The sequence below is a fragment of the Sciurus vulgaris genome (assembly GCF_902686455.1).
Source record: "Sciurus vulgaris genome assembly, chromosome: 3".
Classification (NCBI taxonomy): Eukaryota; Metazoa; Chordata; class Mammalia; order Rodentia; family Sciuridae; genus Sciurus; species Sciurus vulgaris.
In genome coordinates, this window is record NC_136463.1 from 88,117,415 (window position 1) to 88,133,371 (window position 15,957).

Consider the following 15,957-nt stretch of genomic DNA (forward strand, 5'->3'; position numbering starts at 1 on the left):
TCTGCTGCAGAGTGAAGCTGATAATCATCTTAGATTCTCTGCCACAAGGTAATGTTAAGATCATCTCAGAGAACAGGGGCTGTCTCAAAGGTCATTTTGTCTCAGCAGAAGGATGGGATGTGGTATGGCTATGCTCCATCCTTCTGCAGGAGTCTATTTTTGGTAGATCAGTTCTTCTTACAAGTGGAGCTTCACTACTAGCCTCATATTTGTACCTCTGTTCTCTCAGTCCATGAGTATGTGGAGGTACTTTCACAAATAAAGGGAATACATCTAAATCTGATTGCCTGTTGCTTTGAAAATTAAAATTTTCAATGGGACTAAAACCTCAGTAGGTAACTAGAAGAATGATATTGTTTCTGGACAACTTGTATAATCTGTAAGTTCTCTCTAGATTCTGAGTTTTCTGGGAGAAAAGACAGAATTTCTTTTACCATTTAATTTCTAGGACCTGTCACAATGTATTATACTCAGTAAGTACCCAGTTAATGTTCGTCACAGTCTATAAAGGAAAAACTATGTCATTAGATTATCCCTACCTGTATATAGGTTTTAAACATTGAGAGAGTGCCAGAACAATTATAATGCTTTAAGACCCAAGAATACATTTATCAATATGCAAACCGTAGAAGTAGTTATGGGAAATGACATTCAACAAAAGAAATGATGATTTTGAGTGGTATATCATGTGATTTGGAGGAAGAGTCCTATATAGATATCTGACTTCTTATTCAGTACATGATTGTACTTCACTCCTTTTTCTAAGATATATGATGTCATCCTTTCACTGACTGCATGAATATATGTGTATAAGAAACTACTTTCCTAAATGATGCTGCGTTTCATTGGTTTTTATCCAACTGGTCATTTCCTGCCTTGAAATCAGTAAGGTCTTTGAGGAGGTCCTGGAGCAAGAGGTCAGGGCACCTGGGTACCAGCCCTGTCAAAGTGCAGTGTGATTTCATGGGCTTTCAGGAATGTAACTGAACCTCTCTGTGTGAGATCCCTCACCTATTACAGAAGGATGGAAAAAGGTTGCTTAATCCACCATCAAAGGAAGGGAAACACGGTCATAGCAAGAAGAGGTGGTATATAGGAACCCAGGTGACCTTAATCCAGATTATTTTCATAATTCAGATTCAGCGGTATGTAGTTTCTTTGTAGTATAATCATTTGCTGTTATAGCATCTGTGTATGTGAGGTAAACACAAACTGACTCAGAGAAAATAAAATCTATTTCTGGCCTAAGGTTTTAGGCAAAAATGTATTCCTTCACACAACTTAGTTCAATAATCATGAGTGTTCACAAGCCCATGGGTGCTATACTTATTACAAGACATTTTTTAAAAAGGCTTATATTTTCACATCTATATATGTATGTACAATAAATATATTCTCAAAGAAAAACATATGTATATGTGGGTGCATAAAACTACTTTTGTGAAGCCATTATGTAATTTGAGCTTAATTCTGATCTTGATACAAAGTAGTAGGATGTTTATGTGGACAATTCAAGTCACTGTCAGAAAAAGAGTAAATAAGAAAGCATGGCCTCTTCAGAGGAGTTCTCCTGCTTAGAGAGCAAATTACCCATCACACACCTAGCCATACTTCATGTTCACTGTTAGAGTCCATCTGGATAAAATCTCTTACCTGAATAGCTTTAAATTTCAAATGTTTAACCTGAAAATCCAGAAGAATCCTACATATAGGTATGTTTTGCTTTAGACATGAAAGGTAGCAAGATCACTCTAAAACTGACCTAGAATCATCTGTTACTTGATCTTAGTAACTGAGGTTGGTCTCAGAAATAGAATCTGAGACTCCCATATGTCCAAACTAGTGAGAGATCCTTTCCTCAAATGCTTCCTTTAAGGGTGACTGTCTCACTCTCCCTTTCTGTCAGACTGGTCCCACCACATTAGGAATATGTCCCTCTTCTTTCTGAGGTGATGCCTTCATCCACATTTCCATGGCATGCTATCCCTGCTCCTGCCCTCCTAACGAAGCCCTGCCCATGTTTCAGAACTACATTAAAACCCTACCTGGAAGGTTACATATCCTCACTAATGCAGGTAGGTTCTCTCCCATGATGGATTGCATTGCTCCCTCCCTCCACCCTTTATCTAGTGTACCAATACTTGACTGCTCCTATTATAGGTTCTATTCTCTCATGGATCATCAGCTCTATGAGAACACAGGCTAATCCTATATTTTCACTTTGTCTCTGAAGCCAAGACAGACACACAGCTGGACTTTACTCCTAGCCTTCTTTGCAATAAAAAATGGCCATGTGACATAGTTAGTTCTAGCTCATGGAGCATGGGCAAAAGTGATGTCTGCCCTTCCTCCCTGGTCCAGGAACATCCCCATACATTTCTCTGTGATCTGTTCCCTTCCATTGGCTCAATGCAGTGGACTCAGCACAGTAACCTTACAGGATACATGTTCAACAGGGAGCAAACCTGGGGAAGATAATTTGGATTCCTGAGTCACAAACTGGAAAACAACTCCACTAGGATCAGAAATAACTATTTTGGAAGGTATTTTTGATCCTAGTGTAATGAGGAAGAAATCAGTTTACACTGGGTTTGAGCCATGATTCATTTGGGGTCTGTCTGTTATCACTAACACTGACCTTGCTGATGTTGCCTTCCTCTGAGATAGGTGCTCTGCAGCACATAGGGTAGTTACTCAGCAGGTACTTGCATTTATACTCACATATATCTCTGTGTTAATATGTGTGTGGTAAGTGCTTATGCACACACACACCTGTTTACACATGTTTATATGACGGCTGTCAGGGGACCAAGGTGACTTCTGGCACTGAGGATTTCAGCTTCATGGGGATAAAGCTTACATTCTGCCATAGGATATAGAAGCAAAGTGGGGTTTTCTTAAAGGGTCACACTATATCACAACACACAGTGAGGAAATACATTTCTTACCAGGGTAAAATACCAAATTTGGACACAGAAATGTCAGGGCAGCTGGTACCCAGATCATAGGCTGGGTTAGAAATATATGGAAATTAACTTGCCCTCAGTTGGCTAGCCCTATGTTCTTTTGTATAGTCCTATATCAATGATAACAGGCAGATAAATGTCCCCCATGGCAGAATATACTAAAGATGGACTGTCCTTTATCAGGTGGGGTAGAGGTGGAGTGGCCCCTACCCAGTGGTGAGTGATTCTGTGGCTCTAAAGTTAATGAGGACAGAAGAGACTGGAGACGGAGGTTTGCTTGAGCCTTTAAGAACTGGTCAGAAGATGAGAGTTTTCTATTGTTTCTCTGCCTGGCTCACATGCGGCAGTTTCTCAGGGGTCAGTGAAGGCTGGTTGCCTTTGAAAGAGTTCTGCCTCTAGGTTTTGACTCCGTTCTGTGGTGATTTCTTAACTTTAGGATAGTAATTGCTAAGGCCAAGAAGACACAGAGACCTTCTTTAGTGGTACAAGGCAAGGTTAAAAAACAGATCTTCATCTAAGAATTTTGTAGAATATGGAAAATCATGCCAGAAATTACAAGTAAATTAGAGGAATGAGCAGTTTTTGTGTTTGCTAATGTGCTTCCTAAAGTTTGGAAAGGAAGGTGTGTATTTGTCCATATCAGAATTTCTGAGTTTTTTAATCTCAGCTTCAGGAGTCAAGAGGAATGGACTAAAAGGATTATTTAACCATGGCTCCCTTCATTCAGATTTCTTGAGAGAATTAATCTAATTACATAATCATACAGGCAATTATTCTTCCCTCTAACTACTAAAAACTAACTATATATACAAAAGGGACATTGTGAGAATAAATATGGCATGTTTCTGACTAGCACACTTCACCAACATGAACACCTTAGGTTTAGCAACAGAGGGAGGGATGGAAATGAGAGTTTTTAATTTGATCTCTTTCAATCACCTAGATTGACTTAACCTTGATGGATACTATAAATAGTCCAAATTCTATCCCAGTCCTGTCTTAAATTAATCAAAACTGCATTTCCTTCTTTGTGGAAAAACTGTTAAAGTGGATGGAATCTGTTCACAAAATTCTTGAACTTCTACTTTACTCCCAAGGTGAGAAGGTCTCTTATTGCCATAAGACCTAGTGTTAAACATTCTTTACCTACCACCATTCCCTGAGTTCTAATCTCAACATGCTCCTCCCACTGGAAGATAGTTTTCTACTTCCGAAGTTTCAAGATAAAAAATTTACCTTGCAGGAGGAGTGGGGGAATTGCTTGGAATCTTGCCACTTTTCACTGTTATTCAGCACTTGATCCAAGTGAAGGAATACCAGCAGCCATCCCTGGTCACTCCCTATCTTGGTAAATAATCCATTCACCATCTTGCTGAGCTCTGTAGTTCTCCACCATCTTGGATGCCTGCATTTTTGGAGTCGGTCTTCTTTAGGGATCAATCTCCTTCATAAGTGGTAGCCTGGATTCTGCTTTGATTTACTGGATGAGGAACCAACTTTACATTGGCCTGTCTCTAATTCAGAGAGTTCATCCCACCTCAGGGCTTCCAGAAAGATTCCTAGGGACCATTCCTGCTCCTCCACCTCTGTCTTAGACTGGCCTTCCATCCTCTGTTTCATTCCCTTTCACCCCATCACAAGGGAAGCAAACCTGGAGTGGGTTCTTAAGAAATCCTCTCAGCATCTTTTGATATTGCTACCTTCTTATGATTTCCTTTCTGGATATCTTCTATCCAGGGGTAGAAGATAACTGTGGCAGATTTGGTGTATCTTAAGAGAAGTGCTTTAGATATGGCTCTGAGTCAGATACAACCAGGTGAGAAAGATTTGTTCCTTCTGTTGGGTGAATAGGGAAATTTTCATAGGTATGTATAAGAATTGCTAAAAGTTCAAGGAAATTTCCTGAAATAGCTCAGTCTGATGGATATAATTTCTCTGTGGAAGCTTTACTCACCAAGCAATCTTAAAAATATTAAAACAAGTTTTGCCTTACTCACATACTAAATTTGAATTTTTGACACACTCAGAAATGTGATTTTTCATCAGCCCTTCAAAACCCCATCAAGAGAGGTTGTGGTAGATTCCTGGGTTCACATTTCACAGGTTTCATTCTAATCCATTAAGAATTTATTATAAAATTGAATATTATATAACTGCATGTTATATAACTAAGTATTGTATGGTCATTTCTTAAATTCACAAAAATTTGAGCCCAGTATAAAATCTTTTTGGATAAAAGCTGATGTTTAATTAATCATGCCATTATTTCCATTTTGAGATACAAAGATAAAACACAATAGCCTCATCCAGCCATCCTGCTGACAGGACAAGAACAGTGAGCCTTTCCAATGTTCTAGAAGACCTTCAAAAACTAGGTACAGGGTTGAGGATGTCACTCAGATGTAGAGTGCTTTCCAGAGAGCACAAGGGCCTGGGCTTGATCTTCAGCACAAAAATAACAACAACAACAACAACAACAACAACAACAAAACTATATGCATCATGATTTGATCTTACTCCAGAGTCTGAAATTTTTATAACTTATTTTTAAAGCTATCCACAATAGTTCTTGCTGCAATTATTATTCTCCCTGGAAAACTTTCAACATGCCTTGCATGTCAATCTTCAGATGCTCCAGTGCATTCTATTTCACTCTGGATGGTGTCTTGGCAAATGACATGGGTCTACACCCCCTTTTCTACTTCTCTGGGATTCAAGGTTATAAAATGCTTTTGAAAACAATTATTCCACAGCTGTATTCAGAACCTTCTTCAAGGGTCCCTGCTACCATGACAACCTGATTATGCTGTGGCTGCCTAAGGGAGTGGCATTTTATTTGGTGAATAGGAATTTTATGTGGGGTCTCTGCAGTTTAGGCTCATGACTGGAGTATCTCCTACTACTCTATTTGCCATGGTTCCACTAAAGAGCCCTGAGGACCTGCAGGGTGAGAACCAGTGGGAAGATGGATGAGGATGGAAGCAGCAGACCTTCCCTTGGGAGCCTCCACTCTAATCAGTGCAACCAGAAGCATTTATGAAGCATCTACTGTGTACAGGATCCTGACTATGAATGATGAGAGACTCGAGGATGCTCATCAGTGGAGCTTATGAGATCAATGAACCCAAATGTGCAACTAAGGAAAAGACACAAGAAATTTTTAAGGGAGAGCATGCAAAAGAAATCATGGTAGAGTAAGGTGATACAGGGATAGGGATATGGGTGGGGTATACTAACAGTACAGTAAAATACATGCAAGATAATTTTCTGTGCATTGTTCTTACTGACAAGCACCCCCCCCCCCCAAATCTCTTGGTCTGAAGTCTTTACACAACATGAAAAAGAATCAGAAATATTTCAGATACAGTATAACGGCACAGTGACAGGATAGTGTGAAACTGGATGTAGGATTGGGGCTTCCAAGGTAGGCCTGTGGGATGTGTGGGCAGGTAGAGAGTCATTTCCTAAAGGTGATTCAGGTTTGCTTGTAGTCTGAGGATGGCTGCAGCTTCCCTACTGTCTTTTTCTATGAATCTGATCTAAGGAAGGAAATGATTCAGCACAGCCCCAGCCTATTCTGGGATCTAAGAGATACAGAAGTGCCTTGAAATTTCCATTTTTATCCCTAATTACTTTAACAGGTACTTTAATAAGTGCTTTCCAATTGCCCCTGCTGTTTTGTAAAATTATCTATGCTGGTTTTTACATTTTTAATCCAGTTTTAGTTTTAAAAAGTCCTGACTTTCTGAAGCTTTTGGCCTTTTATATGTAGGGGAACAAATTTTCCTTCTGACTATCTGAACTAAAGAGATTAGAGGGGAATAAAAACAAACGACATTTTTTTTTTTTTTCAGACCCACTGATGGTCACTGGTTTTCAATGTACTATTCATCAGGAAGAAATGAATGAGCTCTGGCTTTGTTGGGGGAGGAGACACTGTGTGAAGCCCCTCCCCTAAGTTCACTTTGTGAATCTTCACACTGTCATGGAAGAAGCTGCTATCATGGTTTTTAGGGATGAAGAACCCATGATGACAGAAGCTAAGGAAGAGATCCAAAGTCACAGGCTATATATATTCCAGGAAGTGGTACAGCCGGGATTTTCTCCCAGCTCTGCCTCCCTTCTAGGTCCTCACTTTCTACCACATCCTGCTGACTTGTTCCCCACATCCATTCCCTGGCGCCTTTAGAAGGCGTATCCTGGGGAAGATGCTTTTCACACGAGGCGCTGAGCCTTCCCTTTCAGAGCATTCCTATCAGCCAAATGCTGCTGCCTTGGCAATTTGCCTGCCTCGATTCCTCTTTAGAGGCAGATAATTGAGAAAGAAATAATCATAATAACCCAACAATAATAGCTGTGAACACTTATTGAGCTCTGATTCCCACAAAGTATGTGTTTCACATGTATTATCCTTTGAAATCCTCAAGCTGCACAGTAAGGACCATTATTATCATTCCCACCTTACAGATAAAGAACTTGAGGTAGAGCATTAAGAACTACTGTCTGAGGTTACATAAATAGTATTTACACCTCAGTCTGACTACAGATTTTATACTCTTAATTCTACCCAATTAAATCTGGTTAATAATAGTCTGTCATAGATAATTTCCTAAAATAATAATACAAATTAAACAACAAAACAGACTGCACAGAATTTAACAGGAAATAAATACTGCCCCATTCAATATATCCTCCCTTACTAGACTCAAACATAATTCACTCACTAATTAAAAAATATTTTCCTTATTAGTATTTCATTATCATCACTGTTGGTATTATGATTGGCATTGTTTATGTTGTTTCCTTCATGGATCTCTACATTTTTTCCAGGGGAACACAATTCTTTATGAAAATCTGGACACAACTGAAACTAAAACCCAGACCAAAGGCAGCAAACACTTAGTGCTAACAAATGCCTGGTACTGTGGTCGGGATTTAAATAATTTCTTTCTTATTCAATCCTTACTATCACCTCACAAGGTAGAAAATGTTATCACCTCCATTTTTCAGATGAGAAAACTGAAGAAGAGGGGTCAAATACCATAAAGTCAAGGATTTAGACCTGGACATAGACTTCAGGATTGTCCCTATGTCACCTCATTCTCTGTCACTATGTTGTCTTATCCAAACTCCAGCATTGGGCTAGGAGAATGAGCACACAGTTTCTTGTCCTGGAAGGACAAGCTGCCCAGGCCCCAGCAACGGAGTATACCACAGGAGACCTTTCTCCGAGGGAAGTCACAGCTAAGGTCTAGCAGAGCTAAGAGATCTTACAGATGAGAAACGATTACTCATTTCTGATCAGCTGGCTTTTCTGATCAGCTCTACAACAAAGTACCATCAACAACAAGAATTTAGTCCTGTCAATTTGAAAGTCTAAGACCAACCATTGGCAGATTCAGTGACTGGGAAGGGCTGTGTAGTAGTTCTCATGGGGTCTCTTCTCTGTGTCCTCAAAGATAAGGCCGCTCTCTGAGGCCTTTTTTATAAGGGTACTACCACATTATAAAAATCACCTTCCAAAGTTCCCACCTCTAATACCATTTGCCTTGGGAGTCAAGATTGCAATCTGCATTTTGGGTAGATGCAAACATTCAGATTATAGCAGGGACCAAAAATGAAAGCAAGGTCCTTGTGTGCAGAGCCCAATCAAAGGTCCAAAGATGAGAGAGAAAGTGACACTTTCATGAAATGAGTTCAGCAAAACCACAGAATTAAATTCAAGGGAGGGAAAGGTGAGAGAGATATCTCAGGAAACAAACTTGGGTCAAGTAGCAGTGAGCAAGACCAAGTGAATTTGAATCCATTATTCTCTCTATAATACATACTTTCCCCTCTACTCCTTTGTCCACATCAAATTTCCCCCCAATGCTAGACCTAGCTAGGGCCAATACCCTTATGGATATCCAAAAGAAAAAGTCTGGAAGTGGAGATAATAGAGGGGTATATGAGAGGAAAGTTATACACAATGAACATTCAAATAGCTTTTATACCTTTGAGCATGCTTATTTCTTAAAGGAGTAGCATGGGGTTCAATTTAGAGTCCACAATTTGCTAGAACTGTGCAAAGAACACTCTAAAGATCTGTAATCACTAATTCTGAAGACATACAGTGAACTTTGTGTGATGCCAAAGGGTTCCATATTTGACACATATGGGTAGCAAGAAGCCATGCCCCAAAGTAGGGGGAGAGGCTGATCAACAGGTGCTAAGAACAGTGGGGCACTATATAGGAATAAGAAATTCTGGAGGGGCTGGGGTTGTGGCTCAGTGGTAGAGTGCTAGCATGGGTGAGGCCCTGGGTTTGATTCTCAGCACCACAAAAAATAAATAAATAAATAAATAAATAAATAAATAAATAAATAAATAAATAAAGGTATTGTGTCCACCTACAATTAAAAATTATACATATTAAAAAAAAGAAATTCCAGTGTGCTATGGCATAGTAAGGTGACTAAAAACAATGATAATATATTGTATTTCAAAAAAGCTAAAAGAAAGGATTTTGAATGTTTTCACCTCAAAGAAATAATTAACTTTGGAGAAGATAAACATGTTTATTCTGATTTGAACATTGCACAATACATAAATGTATCAAAATATCACTATATTAAATGTGTATAATTTTATGTGTCAATTATAAAAATGCTAGTCTATCAAAAAATAGAAATAAAAGAAGAAAGAGAGTGAAAAAAAGAAAGAAACAAATCTGGGCCTTGCTTTATTTTTTTGTAACTACAAAGAGGAGACATTAAAATCAAAGATTATCAGTTAACACCAGGAGATAACCTCCAAGGAAGGGAAAAATGCCTTCGTGTTCTGGAGAAAAAGAAAAAGATGTAGAATTTATAAGATGGGTGGTTCCTTATATTATTAAAAGAACGATTAGGACAGATTGAAATTCTGTTTGGGAGATTATATAACCACTGAGACCTTCATGGGCTGCAAGGTTCCCTCTGCAGCACGTCACAGCAGGGGGCTGGGAGAAGAAGGATGGGAGTGTTCAGGGAAATGGCTTTGGTGATGTGCACTAATCTGCACTTACTGCTGGGCGTCTGGGTTATACAGGACAAGTTGCTGGGGTCCCATTCATCTCAAAACATTTGTGCAGATGAATGACGTAAATGCAATTTCTGGCTGAATGTTCAATAAAGGCCCATTGTCTCACTCCCCTGGACAAGTAACACCACATTGTGCATTTCCAGGGCTTCAGCTTATTACTTTAGTTTGCTTTATAGACTTTGTTGCTAAAGATCCGCATCATAGCTTCCCAGTAGCTTTGTCCCCAAGTAGTTTTTAAAAATCCACTGTTACTTTATTCCAAGGTAAGAAATGCCTCATGGTATTATAAACAAGCAGGCTGAAAATTGTTATTTATGTGGCTTCCTAATAGCAATTTGAAATATAGGGCATAAAATTACTAGCTTACAATATTGTTCAATATTAACAGTGGGAAAGGTAATATGTAAAACAGACATTAAAGGATTAGCTGCAAAATACATTTCACTAGGTTAAATCATTTTTTGGCAAATAACAGTTTCCAGCTATTACATAGGATTCATCAAGTCAAGTGGATTTATTTTTATTTTTCTATTATTTGCCAAATATATTCTCTGCTTAAATTTCAATTTTGTAGGATTTTTTTCCCCACACATATTAGGGGAAACTGTTGAAACAGAAACTGAGATAGAAATGATGCAAGACTTTGAACTCACTCCTGATTCCCCAGCAAATCTTCCACTGAGTGGGCCATAAAGAGTCCACTGTAATATCTGAAAGAAAAGTACATGGGTATGATATTACAAATATCTGCATGACAGATTAGGGAGTGACAACTGCAGCAGAAAATTCACTGAAAAAAAGCAAATCCTTCACGAGACATACGACAATGTTCCCGCTGTTCTTGTTTAGAATTTAGATGCACACAGCACTTTGTTCTCATCAAGCACATCTGGAGTTTGGTAAACACTAAATTTGTGAACGAGCACCAAGAAGAAAGGTGAAAAGAAATTTCTAATCTCCTAGGGTGGAAATGGTAAAGTATTAAGAAGATACTCGATGCATAAATATAAATAACATAATCTCTCTATTTTCTTCTGAGACAGTTGCCAGTTATCGTAATCCTAAAATTATTCCGTCTTCACAAATCCCTAAAGATTTATTAATTTTCATAAATTGCTTTGATGGAAACTTTCCTCATAGATGCACAGTAATCTTCCCTGAGCTTTCCTTTCATTTTATATCAGGGGCAGCATTCAACCCCAGAGAATTCCAAAAGTGAGTTCTTTTTTAAAGGAATTGGTTATGGATCTATAAATAAGTATTACAAAGAAATGAGCACTACAGAGAAAAGAAATTGCTCTAAGACTTGTTTGTGCAACTGCAAGAAATTCACATCCCTGAAAAGTAATTATGATTGTAAAATTAAGGGTTTGCTTTGAAGACTTGATAGTAATCAGTCGGTTTTAAAGACAAGGCTTTTTCCTTGGACTGTGGGCCAAAGATTACAAATACTTCTCAAATGCCCCACGTTAATAATTCCACAGGTTTCAAGATATTTACTACATATAAATCTTTACTATTTCCTTCAGTTGTTTGACATTGGATGGTAAATATCTTTTCATAAACGGATCACAAACTAATGAAATAATCCCATGGTGCATGCCCATCATCCCCATTACTCAAGAGCCGGAAACAGAAGGATTGCAAGTTTGAGGCCAGCCTGGGCAACTTAGTGAGACCCTGTCAAAATAAAATTGAAAAGGGCTGAGGGTGTAGGCCTGTGGTCACAGGCTTGCCTTGTATGTAATAAGGCCCTGCGTTCAATCCCAGGTACCACAAAACAAAATAAAACACCATGAAAGAATAAGATGGCCTCCAACCTGAATGCATAGAGATCTGGTTAAAATATGAATCACTTTCTAGAAAAGGCAATGGCTGAGTAACAGCAGATGTCACCTGTGCCAATGTATCACAAAGCTCTACCCTGGAGCAAAGTCCAGGGCACAAGATGTGGCTGTATCCCGGGAATACCAAAACACTTCAACTTACTGGAGTCCAGTGGATACAAATGCTCAATTAGACAGCACATTTAAAACAAAGAGAATAATAACTATAAAACTAGTTTTTAAACTCCTGGATTTAGCTTCGCAATGCTCCCTAACTCCCCAACCAGGGAAGCAGGAGACCATGTGACCCCAGGTGATACATTCTGGGATTTAAATTCTGGTTTTGTGTGACTTTGCTTTTTGAGGGCAAGTTACTTCACATTTTGAGTCTTTGTTTCCTTTAGGGATAATAAGAACAATAGTAACTCCCAGGGATTTAGTGAGGACTTGAAACTTAAGACAAGGTACTCTTAAATTCATAAGGTTGGGAAAAGGATTTAATCCATTAAAGGATTTAAGGTATATTAGATGCTTGAAAATGTAAGTTAATTTTAGGACCAAGGACATAACTTGTGGGACCCAGTGCAGGGGCCCTTTGTAAAAAAGATATGTAGAATTTCCAGATGGTGACAGCAGAGCATTACATCAGATGGGGCCCTCCTGGGTCCCTGTGGGATTGCAATCCTGGCCGTTACCTTCTCTGGTTATCATCGGACTGTAAATGATATCCCATAATCAATGAAGGAGCTAGTTATGTACTCTGTGCTGAGCTTACTGGAGCTAAGTGTGGACTTTGAAATTTTAGTATAATTGTTCAATAACAGTAGAATGTTGTATTGTGGTTTTTGTCTGCTTATCCTCAATTGATATCAGAGTCAAGTGATGCCTGCTACTATATACTGAAAGTATAACTTGGAACAGTTTCCTAATATGAGAATCATCTCCATTGAAGAATGACCCTCTTGGTGGCAAATTCCAGGAAGTGTTAAGTCAAGTACAGGGTGCCCAGCTGAGGTAGGACAGATACAAACAGCAAGGGAGAAGGAGGTCAGCTTTGCCAGTGCTGAGTCATGGCTGCTTTTCATTCAGAATGTCAGGTGTAGCTTGCTCTAAGTACCTGCCACTGTTAGTATGTTTCCTTTCCTGTCCCCCATAGGAGGGTAGCCCATGCCCTGGAATATGCTTCTGTCCAGACAGGAGGTAGAGGATAAATCTTCTGCTGAGGCATTCCATTGGCCTCCCTCCCAGGATGGCCCCCGTGGAAATGAGCAGAACTGTGTCTTGTGTTCACCTCCTTCCCTCTGTGTCCACCCACCTGACCAATCTTCAGCAGCTCCAGATGCCTTAATACTCCAGTTTTCTTGATCCTGAAGCTGATTTGGTGACATTTGTCCTGTTGCTACCCATGGTCCCTAACATAACAGAGTTAGGACCAGTTCTGAGTAAAATCTGGGCAGACAATCACTCAAAATGTATGATATGGCAGATGAACCCTTGAGAGTTCTACCCCACACAACCTTTCCCGACTGGTCCATGAGAAATGACAGTCTTCTTTTCTGCTGCACAGTGGAGTCATGGCCCCTCAGAGATAAAAGCAAATCAGAGTGTTCACTTTCCCCTGTTTCCCTCTCCTTGAACTTCAGTGTCTAATCATAATTATTAAGTATAAGAACAGCTGTTATACTGTCATCATGTGATACTTGTAGTACATAACTTACAATATGAAAATTCTTTAATGATTTCTTTCTTATTGTTTTTTCTCAGGACCAAGATGAACATGTCAGGTGGCACCAAAGTACCCTGTTGTTGGTCAATGGAGTGCTTGTAAGAGTTTTAAATTCCTATTTACATTTACTTCTCAAATCTGTCACTAGACAGTAGAATCACCTAAAGGAATTAGGTAGTTCTCAATACGATCTCATTATTGACATTTATGTTGATCGATGTTGGCGCTTACAGAATTGGAATCTGCAGATCAATTCTCTGATTAAATTCTTTCTCACTGCTGCCATAATCATTTTATCACATAGGCTGCTGCTATCAAAAGCTGCTTTATCACTATGTAATGGGACAGTTTGAATCAGTTCCTCTAGTATGTTACAAGAAATAAAGTTTTCCTGGCTTTAAATCTTACTTTTCTCAAGTCTTAAATTTCCCTGATAATTACATTTATATAGAGGTTAATTTGAACTTATTCTCCCTTAAATGTATCCTCCATGAAAACCTGATGGTGCATTGTAAGAGAAATGTTCACCATACTCCTTGAAACCATTTTTCTTTTCTTTTCAGACAGTTTCAGATGTCAGAATTTAAAACAGGTACTATCCACATGGCTGTCTTGGCCATAACACCTGGGTAAGGAAACTCTGCAGAGAGGCAGAGAGGCAAACCCTCTCCCATGCTACTTCTAGCCCCATGACCAAGGCTATGAAGTCCAAGAAAGACCAGTGTATCTCTGCAGGTCCCACCCTGAAACAGGGGAACGCAAGTCAGGATCTATGCTTTACTAAGAAATGGTTAGGAAAGACACCAAATATGAAGTATATTCATCCAAATATTTTCTACAGGTTAGCATTACACTATTCCTAGGAGGCATAATACAAATAATACAAATAATTGTCCTTGACTCCACACAGACTTATGATTTCTGGGAAATCATACATTCTCAGGGGTTCTTAACATGAGATCCCATGGGTCTTGCATAGAATTCAGGGCATTTGTGAACTTCAAGAGAAAAAAAGGCATCCTTATTTTTACTAAACTTCAAGTAAAACTTTAGCACATCCTACAGGCATCAAATTATCAAGGTATAAACTTGTGAGACTTTATCTCCAACAGAAATCACACATTATCATTTAAAAACTGTGTCAGACCTGCCTATTTGAGCTTATTTTATGCTTTAGAAATGAAGCCCATGTCATATTTGTTTTTTTTTTTTTCAATATTTTGGTGACTATTCTTCAATATACAGTTGGCACTCACATCTGTGGTCACTGCAACCATGATTTTGACCAACAATGGGTTAAAAATATTTGGCAAAAACCTGCTTCTTTACTGAATGTGCACAGAAATGATTTTTTTTTACTATTTCCTAAATAATCTAGCAACTATTTACATAGTACGTACATAAATCAGGTATTATCAATAACCTGGAGATGATTTAAAGTTTACAGGAGGATGGACTTAGGCTGTTTGGAAATACTATGACATTTTATGTAAGGAACTTAAGTATCTGCAGATTTTGGTATCTGTTGGGAGTTTTGGAAGCAATCCTCTGTGGATACCTAGGGAAAACTATAAATGGTTTCCTGTATAATTCTATGTCTTTCATTTTGTGTATTTAAAAGCATCATTCTGAGAAAGGGAACATGGGATTCTTTGGGATATGAAAAAATGGTTCATGGCTAAAAAATGGTTACATACTCCAATTACCTCACTGCTCCCCAACCTCCCATTTCATGCTGCCAATGATGTGGAGCCCTTCTATTGTTATGCTGACTTTCCAGATGTGTGAAAGAGGATGGGTGGATTTCAGCCAGACAGTATCCTGCCATTTGCCTCTGGAACCTGGAGGCACAGCTCTGGTTGGATAAGAAACTTACCTTAATTTAAATCTCTACTGAAATAAATCAGTTTTCTTTTCATTGCCAAGGTGAGCACTACAGTTATGATTGTTATGTATTGTTGCAATCTATACTTTAATGGCATCTTAGCCCTGTGGTGGGCTCACAGAGAAACTGCTTTCAAACTTCAAAAGTCCATTAAAACATGTGCAGATGTCTGGAAAATTAATACCATTATCTAACTCTCACCCTTTGCCTGTAGGAGGCAAAGAAGAGACAGGTTTGTGAAAGATATTAGAGATCAATACACAGTCATAAAGCAAAGAGCTGTCCTTCCAGGGATTGCAGGTGGTGACCAGTGAGAAATCTGACAGTGCTTTTGAAGAGACTTCTCATTAGATTTTTTTAAAGTCATTCACTCAACGTGTTAAAAATTCAAAGAAAAAATGGGATGGGATGAAAGGTGTAAGAGAGAGAAAGAAATAAAGATAATTTTCTGCCACCCTACTTCAATTTGGGTGTTCAAGGTCCCCAACTCTG

General features: G+C 38.8%; 1 protein-coding gene across 12 annotated transcripts in view; it reads right to left on the reverse strand.

The window, feature by feature from the left end:
- The window catches only part of NCKAP5 (NCK associated protein 5), a 1,127,143-nt gene that overhangs the window by 176,270 nt on the left and 934,916 nt on the right, over positions 1-15,957 (reverse strand). The window lies entirely within an intron of this gene.